Below are 8,509 nucleotides of genomic sequence, written 5' to 3'. Positions count from 1 at the left end.
TCACGCCTCACAGATGACAGCTTGCAAGCCTGTGTGAAAATGAAGGTGACGCCTTACAGCCCTGATGTGCAGACACTGTGCACTGAGGTTCAGGAGAAAAAATCCCATTAACCAGATAAATTAAATATTTTAATTAGCTATTAATGTGCAAAAATATATTTTACATTGTTAAGTGAAAAAGTTCTTTTTTTCTTCAGATTGACAGCTAACTGCATGATCCTGTATAAAGCATTAAGGTAAGAAACAATATATGCAGTGTCGGATTTGTTTTAAATGTTGCAATGGTTTTGCGGCTCCCAGTCTTTTTTTCCCTTCGGAAACGGGTCCAAGTGGCTCTTTATGTCTTAAAGGTTGCAGACCCCTGGTCTAGGCTATAAGAAGATTGCCAAGACCCTGAAACTGAGCTGCAGCACGGTGGCCAAGACCATACAATGATTTAACACGACAGGTTCCACTCAGAACAGGCCTCGCCATGGTCGACCAAAGAAGTTGAGTGCACATGCTCAGCGTCATATCCAGAGGTTGTCTTTGGGAAAAGACGTATGAGTGCTGCCAGCATTGCTGCAGAGGTTGAAAGGGTGGGGGGTCAGCCTGTCAGTGCTCAGACCATACGCCACACACTGCATCAAATTGGTCTGCATGGCTGTCATCCCAGAAGGAAGTCTCTTCTAAAGATTATGCACAAGAAAGCCCGCAAACAGTTTGCTGAAGACAAGCAGACTAAGGACATGGATTACTGGAACCGTCCTGTATTCTGATGAGACCAAGATAAACTGATTTGGTTCAGATGGTGTCAAGCTTGTGTGGTGGCAACCAGGTGAGGAGTACAAAGACAAGTGTGTCTTGCCTACAGTCAAGCATGGTGGTGGGAGTGTCATGGTCTGGGGCTGCATGAGTGCTGCCGGCACTGGGGAGCTACAGTTCATTGAGGGAACCATGAATACCAACATGTACTGGAACATACTGAAGGAGAACATAATCTCCTCCCTTCGGAGACTGGGCAGCAGGGCAGTATTCCAACATAACCCCAAACACACCTCTAAGATGACCACTGCCTTGTTAAAGAAGCTGAGGGTAAAGGTGATGGACTGGCCAAGCATGTCTCCAGACCTAAACCCTATTGAGCATTTGTGGGGCATCCTCAAATGGAAGGTGGAAAAGCGCAAGGTCTCTAACATCCACCAGCTCCGTGATGTCATTATGGAGGAGTGGAAGAGGACTCCAGTGGCAACCTGTGAAGCTCTGGTGAACTCCATGCCCAAGAGGGTTAAGGCAGTGCTGGAAAATGGTGGCCACACAAAATATTGATACTTTGGGCCAAATTTGGACATTTTCACTTAGGGGTGTACTCACTTTTGTTGCCAGCAGTTTAGACATTAATGGCTGTGTGTTGAGTTATTTTGAGGGGACAGCAAATTTACACTGTTATATAAGCTGTATACGCACTACGTCACATTGTAGCAAAGTGTCAATTCTTCAGTGTTGTCACATGAAAAGATATAATAACATATTTACATAAATGTGAGGGGTGTACTCACTTCTGTGAGATAGTGTGTGTGTGTGTGTGTGTGTGTGTGTGTATATATATATATATACAAGTGAAAAAGTGTTGCACTGCGCAAACAATATTAATGATGTGAAAACAAACAAATAATATAAAGACAATTCCAAGGTAAGTCCAGCGTAAGTAAAAAGCGCTTCAAGAAATCCAGATGGAGAAGAGCATCTTCCTACTGGTGACTGCACCCAAAATCCCAGTGCTGTAAATCCTCAATGTAAATGCATCATTACAGTGAACATATAGATCCAGGTGGACCGTCACCTTCTTACATGGACCTGTGTAGGTAAACAGGTCAGATAGGCATCTCCCCTTTTAGTGGGGGTAACACATAGCTTTCTCCTCTGTGGGAAGTCCTCCCTTTTATATGCCACTGTGATCCTGCAATAGCACCTGATATCAATGCAGCTGGCTCTGTGGGTAAAGCTCAACAACCACAAAGATGACCATAGTACTATCCCTGATGAAGTCACGTTGTGCGTGAGGGTCCACCTGGATCTACAGTTGTGACCAAAATTATTCAACCCCCACTGAAATTGAGTGTTTTGGCCAGTTTGACATTGCTTTTGATCATTCAGTCATCTTGCTTACATTTACATTAAAGAGGCACTTGTAGGTCAGACAAATATAACATAACAGTTATAATGAAATAACCACAAATGTCTTTTCTGTGCTCACAGCATTATCAGTTTTATTCAACCCCCAAGTGACATTCAATCTTAGTACTTAGTACAGCATCCTTTTACAGTTATAACAGCTTTTAAACGTGAAGCATAGCTTGACACAAGTGTCTTGCAGCGATCTACGGGTATCTTCGCCCATTCTTCATGGGCAAAGGCCTCCAGTTCAGTCACATTCTTAGGCTTGCGCACTGCAACTGCTTTCTTTAAGTCCCACCAGAGGTTCTCAATCGGATTTAAGTCTGGTGACTGCGATGGCCACTCCAAAATGTTCCAGCCTTTCCTCTGCAACCATGCTCTAGTGGACTTGGAGGTATGCTTGGGATCATTGTCCTGTTGAAAGGTCCAACGTCTCCCAAGCCTCAGGTGTGTGACGGACTGCATCACGTTTCCATCCAATATCTCCTGGTACTGAAGAGAATTCATGGTACCTTGCACACGCTGAAGCTTCCCTGTACCTGCAGAAGCAAAACAGCCCCAAAGCATGATTGACCCTCCACCATGCTTCACAGTAGGCAAGGTGTTCTTTTCATCATAGGCCTTGTTCTTCCTCCTCCAAACATAGCGTTGATCCATGGGCCCAAACAGTTCTAATTTTGTTTCATCAGTCCACAGAACACTATCCCACAACTTTTGTGGTTTGTCCACATGGCTTTTGGCATACTGCAGTTGACTCTTCTTATTCTTTGGAGACAGCAAGGGGGTACGCCTGGGAGTTCTGGCACGGAGGCCTTCATTACGCAGTGTGCGTCTTATTGTCTGGGCTGAAACTTCTGTACCCACATCTGACAAATCTTTTCTCAGTTCCTCAGCAGTCACACGGGGACTTCTCTCCACTCTACGCTTCAGGTAGCGCACAGCAGTCGAAGTCAGCATCTTCTTTCTGCCACGACCAGGTAGCGTTTCAACAGTGCCCTTTGCCTTGAATTTGCGAATGATGCTTCCTAAGGTGTCTCTTGGTATGTTTAACATCTTTGCAATCTTCTTATAGCCATTGCCCTTCCTGTGAAGAGAAATCACCTCTTCTCTTGTCTTCCTGGACCATTCTCTTGCCTTCACCATGTTTGTAACCACACCAGTAAATGTCTAGAAGGAGCTGAGTATCACAGTCATTTTAAAGCTGCCTAATTGGTGCTTATTATGCTTGATTGCTGCTCGGTGACATCCACAGGTGTTTTCAATACCTGATGGAAAGCACCTGTATGAACCTCTGTTCTTCAGAGTGGTAGTCTTTAAGGGGTTGAATAATTGTGGCAATGAAGAAACCACATAAGAACCATTTACTACTGTATTACATAAACAATTGATGTCATTTTAGTTGCATTTGGGTAGTTACAACGTCCTTGTAGGATTTGATTCTGAATACAATTCCAAATGTACACTATAGTCCCTAAACCCCTTTACAGCATTGGGGGTTGAATAATTTTGGTCACAACTGTAGAAGGTAATGGCAGTGCACCTAAAAAAAAAAAAAAAAAAGCATATTAAAATAAAACATGGCACAGTAAAACACATCACACAGCTATAAATCCAGTCTAAGTCTGCATTTCATATTAGCACGGACTATTTGTAACTCTTCTCATCTAGCCTCTGAGAAAAACGTTTACACTTCATTCTTGAACATTTCTGAAAAGTTAATAACCCATGGCTCCCATTTTGTGTGGTGTACACATTTAAAACTTTCTGCAATTGCCAGGTTGTGCAAAAAAGATGATTCAATATGTGCCGGCTTTATTGTAAATTATAAGATAGCTATTAAAGTGGTATTAAACCTAAAAGTAAAAAAACAAAAAACAAGCTGACAGGCAGGGACTGACCGTGATGGCCTCTTCTGCCATAAATTCTTCCTCCTGCCTCGCAGCAGTAATGTACAGTGGTTTGAGTATGGGCAGCTTAGAGTATATTAAGGCACCTGATGTTCTGTACCATGGTGATGTGACTCCTGTGTGCACGAGCGGGAGTGACATCATCACGACTCGGCCATTCAAGTGGCCAAACAGAGCAAACCTGGAAAAAAGACTGGGTGAAGATGGAAGCGCCAGAGCACTGACAGCACTAATGCTAGTATGTGGTCTCTATACGAAAAATGACAAAATTTAGAAGCACTTTAAAGCGGAACTTCATTTTCTCAATCAGCATTGACTATTTTTAATCCTTATGCTGCTAGCTTTGGTACAGATAGGAAGGTATATTATATTTACTTATTTTAACCTTTTTTTTCATTTCTTCAGTTACTTCCTGGTTTCCATGCCTAGGCAAATGATGTAATACATCCCAGGAGTCTTTAGGAGGGGTTTGCTCAGTTAAGCACACCCCCCCCGTCTTGTAGTACCAGGAGTGGTCTGATTACTCAAACGCACAGATTTGTGCGCTATCTGGTTAGTGCATATTATATACACACCTATGAGCATGGGAATCACGGATACCTCACTTGCTGTTGGATGTCCACTATCACAACGTTGGGATGCATCAATATTGATTATTGATCACTATAAGCACATACTGCTGTTATTATATTGTACTTTTTGCATAATTTATAAAGACAAGTTTATATGTATATTAGTCTACATTGCATTTTATTTAGCGCTGCATTTTCTACATGATGTTTATTTGAAGGTTTTTAGGCTGTACCTTTATGCTAGCTGCTCACACTAATGTCCAAGCGCTCGTATTGACCCTCTATCGAGTTACATACACCCCCCCGTCTATTTGCCTGAGCTAAGGGCAGACTGACTCCAGGAAGTAAATGCTACATGAATCATCTGCCCTTACTCAATATGGCCACGACCAGAAATACTAGGAGGGTGTTTTTCAAAATGATTTTTTCAGTAAAAAAGTATGGAGACATGGATGGATGGGGAAGTTTGCTTTGAATGTTAAAAATGTATAAAATTGTGTTTTTGATTTGCAGTACTCAGGTACAGTGTACTTCCACTTTAAGGGCCTAATTACACCATATGAAGCGGGATGCATCCAAGTGCATAAACAGTCCAAAATAAATAGTTCACACCATTACAGTGGTCAAAAAAGTACAGCAAACTGCATGCCAATGCACTGCAATGCAGTGCACATAAACATCCCAGGAAGAAAAAGATGGAAGTGACCTCATAGGAAAAGTGAGCTTAAGAAAAATGCACTGCAAATGACAATAAAAAAACATGCATCAAATGTACGTCACTTCACATGCAAAAACGCACAGTAAACACGCAGTTTCTGGTGTGATGGGCCCTTATATGGCTTATATGGACTGATGTAATTATGCACAATACGTTCATAGGTTTGGTTTTTCAACCAGGGTACCTGGGCACCCTGGGGTGCCTTCTGGGTCCTTCAGGGGTGCCTAGCCAAAATGCCTAAAATTTGCTCCAAATTGGCCAAAAAATTTGTACAAGCCAGTGGGTGCATCGAGCCTGCTTTTTTGTTACACGCAGGTTTTCATTGTGCACCATGATGATTTTTGGCACTGTGCAGACCAGCTGCCAGTGCCCTAACAACCGCTGACATCATTGGTTGATAAGGAGGACATGCAAAGCATCCCTATTTGACCCCCTGCACCTCTCTGTCAGCACTGAGGTCACATTAGCTGCATGGGGGAGAGATAATTAAATGCTGAAATACTATTCAGTACTAATGTGAAAAAGTGTATTTGCTTTGAAAGAACAAATCCCCTCTAATGTTGGGTGTCCTATGTGTGTGGATGCTGCTGCGTTATGTAAAACTACTAGTTTATTCCATTTCACAAGGGGTGCCTTGACTGGAAGGAGGTTGAGAAACACTGGTATGGAGGATGTGTGGATACTTTGTATGAAAATAGTCGTTTGATACACTGAGTTGTTTCTAGTTTGGGAGTGACACTGATACATTTAGCACACTGTGTATTTAGATATCTCACCTGTGATTTTACAACACTACAGCTGACAATCGAAGGGTGGATAAAGTGTTTCCAAACCCACCACAGTAAAATCAGTCTGTATATGCAGTAAATCATGCTTGCTTAGAAAAGCACCTCCCCTCCCACTCTTAAGGCCCCTTTTACATGGAGATCCCGATATGGTCCGCCTGCCCGTTTTCCAGGTGGACCTGATTTGACCTCTATTCTCCTCTATGGAGCAGCGGGTGTAAACGGACATGTGTCCATTTATACCCACCGACATCCAATCCAATCTAATAAAAACCGACGGATGGGGATTCATTACTCTTCCGTCCATCAGATCCAATGGAATGACACTCGGATGAAAACAGACAGGCAGACCATTTCCATCCGACCACCCATAGAGGACAGCAGGCTGTGTCTGTGTCCGCTCTGCAGCAGAGTGGACAGGGACCTGTCATCCGCGTGCTCAGTGGAGAGATCCCCCGCTGAGCAAGCGGATCCACTGACGGGTCCACCATGTGTGAAAGGGGCCTGAACAGTGGGGTAGACCACATGGACATTACTCTTAGATATGAGCAGATTATTTTTCAACATTGGGGATGCCCAACGAAGTTTAATAAAGTGTGGGGTAACAGCTTGGACATCCACCGGTAGACCTGGTTATGGATAGACTGTTTGGCTGACATTTCATCATGCATTCCTACTACATTTTCCTTGTGTATTTGTAAGGATATTTGTTGGACCATGTAACTGCTGCATCTATGCCTTGAGTTATTTTCAGACACTGCATTGTAAGATCTGCAATGTTTGGTCTTTTTCTGTAAACATGACCTTTGTCTCAATAAAACCTTTTTTCTTGCTTGCTATTCTCATTGTGAAGCCTAAATGGTTAATCCTCTGCATTGTGTAAAAATTATGTTTGATCCTGTCTTCTCAAATCCTCCCCTTCTTCTACTGCCCCCCCCCCTTCCCATCTGCTAATAGAACAGAGCCTTGGGGACAAGCTGTACATGTTCAGTTTGGTGTGTATAGCTAGAGTTTTTATTTTTTTGGGAGGGTACGTGTGATCAGCACAGAGCCAATCAGCATTGTCCAGACAGGGGTTATTCAGAGGTCATGCAGCCTCATAGGACAATCAGGGGAAAATGAAAACTCCTCCTACAACCTTTAACCAGTGCTCTGCTGGACACTGATAGAAGTCACAAGACTGCTACTGTATTTACTGCTGATGAGAAAAGGTATTTAGCAGTTTATATTTACTAAAATAATTTCCATGTTGTGTGTACTGCGGGAGGCCAGATATAGTGAATGCAGGGTCCTGGGTTTAGTAACACTTCAAGGGTCCTTTCAGATGGGCGTTCTGTTTTTTCATCAACTCAGTCACGGTTATTCGACAAAAAAAACGGATCAGTTTACATATTCTCATCCGTTTACATCCGTTATTCATCCATTTACATCCGTTTTTCGTCAGTTCAGGGGTTTCTTCTGTTCAAAAGAACGGATGCGGACATTAACAGATGTAAACGGATGATCATCCATTTACATCCACTAGTCCATAGAAATACATGGGTGTCCGTTCTTCATCTGTAAACGGACATACGGAACGCCCGTGTGAAAGAGGCCTAAGGGAAGAGCTGCACTGAGCAAGATATACTGCATGTTCAATAAAGTGTGATGAAGGAGGTGATTTGTAGATCTCATTCTTCATCCCAGTGACAGTTCTCTCCTGGCTGCTGGTTCTGAGTTACTGACTCAAAGCCTTGAAGCCAGAGGCCCCCAGGGCCAGTAAATATCATCTGCGGAGTGAGGAGTGCTCCAGGTGTTCCTCTCCATGATGATTACACTCACCATGTCGCCGACCTCTCCTCTCTGTAGTCCAGCCGCACACAACGCCGATTCCTCTCTTTCCTCCAATCACATCACTCCGCACACAGCACGTGTCACTCACCAGGCCCAGAGGTGACTATCTCGCGTCTGATTGGTTAAACGTTCCCTGGAACCTCCCATCCTTTCCGACAACCTCGCTACACATACGAGTGTAAGACTACAAGTCCCGGCATGCACTTTTCCAGAGAAAACCAATCACAGACGGGCGCTACCAAGGTTGACAAAGAGGGAGATATAAATACACGTTTGCCATGTTATCGGCCGAAGGTGCACCACAGATCCACAATGAGAGTTGGGAAAAGTTGTACTGAGATGGCTACGAGTCTTATTTTTATATAGAAATGTTCGATTGGCTCTGACATTCTGATTGGCCGTGAGCAGCTCTCACTAAGAAAGAGCTGGTCTGCAGCCATGGCAACCATAGCTAACAGCAGGAGTCAGCAAGAGAACACCTGAAGAGGGAGCCAGAGGCAGCAGGTAGAGTTAGTCAATGGGGGGACAGGGAGGTTC

At 43.6% G+C, this 8,509-nt stretch overlaps 1 protein-coding gene across 1 annotated transcript in view; it reads left to right on the top strand.

Moving 5' to 3' along the window:
• Nucleotides 1-8,294: 8,294 nt before the first annotated feature.
• LOC149433859 (cilia-and flagella-associated protein 96-like) overlaps nt 8,295-8,509 on the top strand; it is a 38,995-nt gene continuing 38,780 nt past the window's right edge. The window contains exon 1 of the mRNA XM_089664351.1: nt 8,295-8,476. The gene's annotated coding sequence lies outside the window, so the exon portion shown is untranslated. The remainder of the gene's footprint in view (nt 8,477-8,509) is intronic.

This window comes from Staurois parvus, unplaced genomic scaffold (genome assembly GCF_062004578.1).
Source record: "Staurois parvus isolate SC_StPar_1 unplaced genomic scaffold, SC_StPar_1.0 ptg001896l, whole genome shotgun sequence".
NCBI lineage: Eukaryota > Metazoa > Chordata > Amphibia > Anura > Ranidae > Staurois > Staurois parvus.
This window is presented reverse-complemented; position numbering and strand designations above follow the sequence as displayed.